Genomic DNA, 8,052 nt, shown 5'->3' with positions numbered 1-8,052 from the left:
CACTTGTTTCTCTGTCCTCGAAAGATGCATACATATGTCTTGTAGGTTTCCTCTTTCATCGTCAAAGAGTTCTTCCCTAATATATTCTTTCCATTGTTTTAGCTTTGACTATTTAGACCTCCACTAACGAATGGAAAATTGTTGACGAAGCAGAAGAAGAAGTAAAATATCTGATATTTCCCTGACGTTGCTTTAAAAGAAAATGCGGTTTTGTTCCTACTTTTGTGTGGCATCTTTAATTTAGTTCAGTTTAAGTTATGGCTTAATGTTTCATTAAAATTCATAAGAAATTCTTATAATTTCCAGATTTTCAAAATAAAAAGCAACCTAATTGTATTTTGCACTCTTAAAAAGGTAAATTAGCGTCGGCTTTTTCCATTGCAAAAACATTACGAGAAATTAAATTTCCTTTTCAAAATGATATGCAAATGCAGCTCCACGAAATGTGCAATAAATATGCAGATATCGAAGTCTTTTTAGTATAGTGGAAAGTAAAAAGCGCAGAGGCGCTTTGGACTTGCAGTTAGGCTAGGGTGACCAAATCACATCCAAGGAGCAGTGGCGCACCTAGAATTTTTCTTTGGGGGAGAGGGTTGGTTGGGCGTCGAATTTTTTTTGTATTGCTTGTGAAAGATATGTTGTATTTTCGTACGACTTTTGTATATTTTTCATATGCCCTGGGGGGTTTAACCCCCAAAACCCCCCTGGGTACGCCACTGCCAAGGAGTGTTTGGAGCGATACCCAAACAGGTAGGGGAAATTAAAACATGGTCTTTTAGCTAATTTGGTACCTATAAATACTTTTCAATTTACTTTTGAATGTGTAATTTACGTACGATCAAGACTGCGAAACAGAAAACTATAAAACTCCGCCAGAATGGCATGGATTAACAACCCGTCAGAACAAAACAGGGAAGAATACAAAATATCGAGAAACAAGGCCAACTCAACAAATAAAAGAAGAAAAATGACTGGTTTCGCTGGAGGATATTGAAAAAGACAGAGAAAACTATCAAATACAACAATAATTTTACAAAAAAGTCAACGCAGCAAAAAAATAGGCCCAGCATTAAAACAAGAGGACTAAAAAAGAAAAAAAAAGAAAAACCTTGTTTGAGGACAGACAGTTCAGCAAAATATGGGAAGAATATTACGAAAAAATGGTATTCACTGTAAAGGAAATACTCTGCGATAAAGAAGTAAGGCCGTACAAGATGACGACGAAGAAAACATTTTCACAAAAGATGAAATAACTGTGAAATAAAATACAGAGGAAGAGAATTACGTAAAGGAATAAACCAGCTAATACAACAAATATGAACAAAACAGACTACCAGCCGATTGGAACGCAGGTATTATAGAAGGTACCTATATACAAAAAAGGAGATCTAGACGAGTGCGAGAATTACAGAGCAATAACTTTATTAAACAACACATATTATAACATTCTAGAAAATATACTAAACATAAGACTTAAATCATGCACTGAACGAATATTAGGAAAATACCAGAACAGGTTCAGACCGGGGGAGGTCGATGATTATTTCCATACATACAGTGGAGCAAATAATTCAAAAATCGAGAGAATACAACAAAGAAATGCACCTAATATTCATGGATTTCAAAAGCGCTTTTGATACAACCAGTCGGACAAAAATAAATGGAGCAGCTAGAGAATGTTGGAATCTCAGAAAAATTAAGACATATGCTAACAGTGAGCCTAAAGAACACCAGAGCAAGGATCAGTTTCAACGGAACGACTTCTAAGGAGATTAATGTACACAAAGGTGTAAAACAAGGTGACTCTATCTCTCCGACAGTATTTAATCTGATATTGACAATATCAGGTATTCACATAATCGTTAATCATGATAATGACAAACTTGCAAACAAAAACATTATTACAGATCAACTTCAAATAGTAACATATGCAGGTGATTCAGTCATCACAGCGAAGACGAAGATAACACTTGCAGTTGGAAAATTACATAAGGAAGCGAAGAGAATAATAGGACTAGAGATAAACCAGCTCACAGCAAAATACATGGCGATAGGGAAAGATGACCCCTCTCAGAAGTATCTAATAACACATAACCATAAATTTGAAACTGTATCCACCTTTAGCTACTTAGGAGTAAAAATAGGGTAAACCGGAAAAGAGAGAACAGGGGAAAGAATTCTGAAGGACAGAAAAACATTACACGGTAGAAATCTGCTGAGAAGCAAGACTCGTAAGTATAATATGAACCTATATAAGACCTTAATAAGACTTGGTGTTACATATGGGATGGAAACAACGGCGATTAACAAGAAAGAGGAAGATAGCCTTCTGAAATTTGAAAGAAAAATAATGAGAACAATACTGTAACAAAAGAGGGAGAAATAAGACTGAAAACAAATGCAGAAATTGAAGAAAAATTAAAGAGAGAAAATATAGTCAGATAAAAAAACTCGACCCAACGCAAATACGGGACATTTAGGCGTCCCGAGATACTTTTTCGGGACTCCGGGACAAACCGTTAAAAAACAGGACAATCCCGTTTTTACGGGACGTTTGGTCACCCTAAGTTCGGCCAGTATTGAATAAACAAAGGAATAAAAACTTGTAACGATTAAAGGTGTTAGGCTAAATCAATTTAGTAACGAGGCCGGTATATCAGATAGGAAAAGAGGTGTGAGGTAGATCTTTTCTTTAGCCTTCCACAACTAACATAGGTTTTCTGAACATTAAAGCTAACATCGGGTCTCAGAGACCGACATAAAAAAATGTTTCCATTGACAGACTTTCAAGCGTAGGATTGTGTTTACTCTCTGAAGGAGTAAAATCAAACATAAATGATACCTATTTTTAAATTATTAAACCTCTTTAACATTAGCAAAGTACCAAAGGTAATAAAACAATCATGTAACATCTGATTTGTCAAAAACAACCTCAATATTTCCATTGCTGTTTTCTTGTACCTAGGTTCACTTTGTACTCCTGGCAATTGGGTTACTAAATTATCAGCACTTGTTTGCACGGTCTTTCGTTAATCTAAATATTTTTTTCATCGAGTAGATCATGGGTCCAACATGGGTCTCTGAGACAAGATTTGCCGATAATTGCATAATAAGTTGACACTGCAGTCTCAAACTTCAACACTAAAAACAGGCATCTAAATCAGGCAGCTACTGATGGCGGCGAAGATTCATAACGAACGATTTGGATATATTCGTAAAAACTCTAACTGGTCGGTCTCACAGACCCAATGTTAGTCACGGAAGGTTAATAGCACATGTATTGAATGACAGATGAAAATCAATAATAAGAAATTGCTACTGGATTAATTTTGAGGTTAACCAGGCTAGGAAATAAAGCAATTAGGGAATCCATCGACCTGTCAAAGTTAAATCACGTGATCTTTGGTTGGCACACAAAACTGTTCCTAACCTAAGCTCAATGTAATTATTGATTTTTCTTACTTGTTTTTTGTCGTGATTTTGAGGTAGTATAGTATTTAAAGACATTCACTAGATTAATTGTTTTATAAACTTTACGTTTTTGGTGATTTTAAGTGCTGACAACATGCCTGTGACTTGTATAGTAGTGAACTGTGGAAGTCCAACTGATCGGGATAATGTTAATTTTAATTTGTTTTTTGTCCTGATTTTGAGCTTAATATAGTATTTCAAGACATTCATTAGATTAATTATTTTATAAACTTTACGTTTTTGATGATTTTGAGTGCTGACAACATGCCTGTGACTTGTATAGTAGTGAACTGTGGAAGTCCAACTGTTCAGAATAATGTTAATTTTAATTTGTTTTTTGTCGTGATTTTGAGATTAATATAGTATTTAAAGACATTCATTAGATTGATTATTTTATAAACTTTTCGTTTTTGGTGATTTTAAGTGCTGAAAACATGCCTGTAACTTGTATAGTAGTGAACTGTGGAAGTCGAGCTGATCGGTTAATGTTAATTTTTTTCGTGTTCCCTCTATAGGGCTTTTCATTCACAGTCATTTGTTTTGAGCTTCTGTCATATAATCCGTGTATAGTAATATTATACACGGATTATACAACATCTAACAGAAGCTCGAAACAAATGGCAATCGATGAAAAGCCCTATTAGAAACTATTTTATGTTTCCTCGCCTAACTAAATGATCAAAAAACAGGACGCACTCATGCTAGGAATTATGGTTTTTATTAATATTATTACAATTATTTATATGTGACACTAACGTAACTAGTGACATTAATTTTTAGGCCAATGTGACAAACTTTATTAATACTAAATTTTAACATTTATCCCCTATTTTGTTAAAACAATATTATTTTGTTTTTCATTCTATTCAAAATAAATGCAGTTTTGACAGGGAATTTGTTTTGTTATTTATTTATTCCATATTGACCTGGATCCCGCGTACCAAAAAAAAGTTGATTAATAGCAAGCTGAAAATTTATTAATAGCTTAACGGTGTCTAGTCCGACAAACTTTGATGTACGGGAACACTGGAAGTTTTAACTGTGGAACAGGTTAAAAATTTGGAACGTCAAACTACGAAAATGTTTATGTAATTTGTCAGATAAAACCTCCAATTGATTTGCTACCAATTCATTAAATTCTCATGCAAAAACCAGACTGGTGAAAAAATCACCAACTGGGCATTTTAATGAGTAGAACACGAAGACCATGTCAAACTACAGGAATCATTTTGGTTAGTAATAGCAGTCTGATTTTTGCACGAGAATTTAATGAAAGGATAACAAATCAATTGGATGTTCTGTCCGACAAAATATATGGGATGTTTTTGTAATCTGATGTTCCAAATCTGAGTTTCCGAACTGTTTCACAATTAAAACTATCCCTGTTCCAGTGTCACAATGCATCAAAGTTTGTCCAACTGGACACCGTTAAGCTATTAACAAATTTTCAGCTTGCTATTAATCAATTTTTTTGGTACATGGGATCCAGGCCTAATAGGTTTGTTCGTAGTACGACACAAACGATTAGCAACTGCTGCCAACCATCAGATGCATGAGCAGGTAATAGTTAGCATTCATAGACTACGAATGCACATGTGTCTGATGGTTGGCAAGAGTTGCTGATCATTCTACGAACAAACCTATCAGTAATCACTATTTGTGATATCCATGGGTAGTTACTAACAGAAAGAGGCAGGATTCGATTTTTAAATCATTTATTTTAGAGTCAAAACATAGTCATACCTTAAACGATAAATGTATATTATCATTACAAGTTGATACTAATTACAAAAATAAATACACATTTAAAAGACCAATACATAATTACTCATGATGAAGAAGTACATTATAATTAAAAATGAATAACCATTTTCATATCGCTGCAACACAATGCCAAAGCCATCTTATATTTCAGTTCGTTTAGTGAGCACAAGAAGCACTCTGACCGAACAGTTTCAAAACTCATTATTTCATCAGAGAATGCATATGTTGCTATCTCCAAACCATGTAGCTGTAACATATGTACATGCATTGGGTTCTTCTTCGTCTTTCTTGCCCTGGGCATACTCAGCTAAAAATAGGATTGCTGCAGACTTCACTATTACCGGCCATACACATACAATCTGCATTTGCTATGTCATCAGAACTGGCTATCACCCCACCCAAGCATTTAGTCATTTAGCATTAGATTTTTGGAAATGCTTCACCTAAAAAAATATTTTATTTTTTTGGAAATTCTTCAACTACAAAAATTTATTTTTATTAGAGTATTTGCGTTCTTTACAATGATTGAGAATATTTTATTTAAAATGAGACATTCGTATAATATAATTTTAAAACAATCATGACAGTAATTCAAATAGATGGCAGTAATAAATCATTTTCAGATAATTATATAGTTCGCAGGTTACAGATTAGGACGACGATATGTCTGGTTTCATACAGATATATAAACGTAAATAAATCTAATATTTAGAATCAATTTATCCAAAAGACACTAATACTGTTATCCATATATTTCTTAATGGTGAATAAATAAAATAAAGGCATACCTTTCCAACAATAATATGAAAATCAGGAAATCATTAACAATTTTTACTCCATTCAAAACAAATCCAGCTGTAAAATATTTATGTGCCTGAAGGCTTTTGTATGCTTTCATCTGCTGCTTAGAGTAGCAACTGCGAGATTCCACCAGATATGTATAAATATCTATAATAGTAACTTGATGGTCTGCACTTTACTGTAAAATCCAATTCTGACTGAATTGCGTATGGATCTAAATCCCCAATTATTTTCAGCTTCAATAAATATCTAAAACAATAAAAGAAATAATGCTATTGCTTGCAAAATTCATCATTATTGATAAATATCGGGGCAAAATGAACAGTAAATAAAATTTGTTTCGCCTACCTTTCTCGCAACATCTGGAGTTTCCAATAATAATTTCCTTAAATAATCAGTTTGCATTGTGGTAAAGTTTATAAAGTTCACAAAAACAGGAAACGAAATCCAAATGCATCCAAAATAGACAAAATACGACGATAAACAATGAAAAATCATTGAAAAATAGATACAAACATAACCTCTTCGTTAGTTTGTGTGCCAACCAGAGGTCACGTGGTTTGGATTGCCTAATACGAGTACTGGGCCCTGATTCTAAATCAAATTTCGACCAAAAACAAGTCGCTTTCAATATGGCGACTGTCGAAATTATTTGACACGGAGATGAATGAATGGCCAAAAGCGAGGTTAGGTTTAGTTTAGATGTGTTTTGTTTATTTCTTGCAAGGAAAACTAAATCAAAAGGTATTATAATATAGCTGGGTTTAATTGAAATTTGCTTGTTTTGAGGAATTAGATAGAATAGTATTAAATTAGAAATATAATAATTGAGAATGTCCACAACATGAATCATCAACTCAATGAAAGATGTGAGGTAATAATCTGGGAAAATTAGTAAAAAACAAGGAAAATTAATTACCAGCTATTTTATTGCTGGACATGCTGAAATCAAATCTTAAGATTTCCTATATTAGTAATATAGCTGTGCAAAGTCCACAGAAAGTGTGCTATTTTGTTTATAAACAAATTAGCGCTCCGAAATCTTTTTTTTTATTATTGCTCTATAACTCCGAAAATTTTAACTTTAAACCAAAACACTCACATAAAAATTGACAGTAATTTAATTCTGCACATTGATAATTTATTCCAATTTCCTTCGATGGAAATTTTCTTCGGAAAATTCGGGTTTTCCAAACAAAATCTTTAATTTTCAACTAAAATTTGAGGGAAGTAATTATTTATCAATAATTAAATAATTTGGTGACAGTGACATAAATCTTTTTTGTTATGAGTGTCTTGAAGATATGAAAATTTGTATGTACAAAGAGGACCGGAATTAAAAGGTATCTAATGGTTCAAAGATTAAAATCCTCTTGTTTATAACTCTGTCGCAAATGCCGGTCAAATTTGACCGGTTATACCTGGAATCACTCCTCGCAATTCAATTTGTTTTTCTTCGAAAAGGACACAGAAGCCGTGCTCTTTTGAACAGCGTTAACTTAATTTAATTTAATCTAATATTTTCTGAGGGGTTCTATTTGTTTATAAGCCAAAAAATTGTTTCTTTATAACATTCCTGAGACCGCTCAAATGGTCCAATTTCAATCCTGTAAGGTACGTTGAATAGGTATAGTGCTTTTTTATATGAAAATCATAGTTATTCTGGTGTATCATAATCTTTCTGGTTATTATTTCGACCGAAATTTTTTAATTAACATTTTAATTATTGCTAAACTATTGGTTAGATTGTCGCCGGTCTCCTGATATACAGAGAGGGGCTAAATTATGGAATAAATTCATTTTCTCTAAAATGGACGATTTTAGAGAAAAATCCCGAAACAGGTCGATTTTTATTTTTAAATTAAATTTCTTGGCATATATTTCAAACTAGTGACGTCATCCATCCGAGCGTGATGACGTAATTATTTTTTTAAATAGGAATATGGGTTCGTGTTGTAGCTCATTTACAAAGGCGTTCAATTCTCTATTCAGTATTATAAACATTAATATCAATAT

General features: G+C 33.0%; 1 long non-coding RNA gene across 1 annotated transcript; it reads right to left on the bottom strand.

Annotated features, from left to right (window-relative positions):
• Positions 1-5,527: 5,527 nt before the first annotated feature.
• On the bottom strand, positions 5,528-6,602 carry LOC126890546 (uncharacterized). Its single transcript, XR_007700352.1, has 3 exons — positions 6,385-6,602; positions 6,024-6,285; positions 5,528-5,678 (listed from the first exon to the last, which is right to left on the bottom strand). It is a non-coding gene; the product is annotated as an uncharacterized LOC126890546 (long non-coding RNA).
• Between the last annotated feature and the right edge of the window lie 1,450 nt (positions 6,603-8,052).

Source organism: Diabrotica virgifera, chromosome 8 (assembly GCF_917563875.1).
Source record: "Diabrotica virgifera virgifera chromosome 8, PGI_DIABVI_V3a".
Taxonomy (NCBI): Eukaryota; Metazoa; Arthropoda; class Insecta; order Coleoptera; family Chrysomelidae; genus Diabrotica; species Diabrotica virgifera.
The sequence above is the reverse complement of the archived record's forward strand: the minus strand, read 5'-3'. Positions and strand labels throughout refer to the sequence as shown.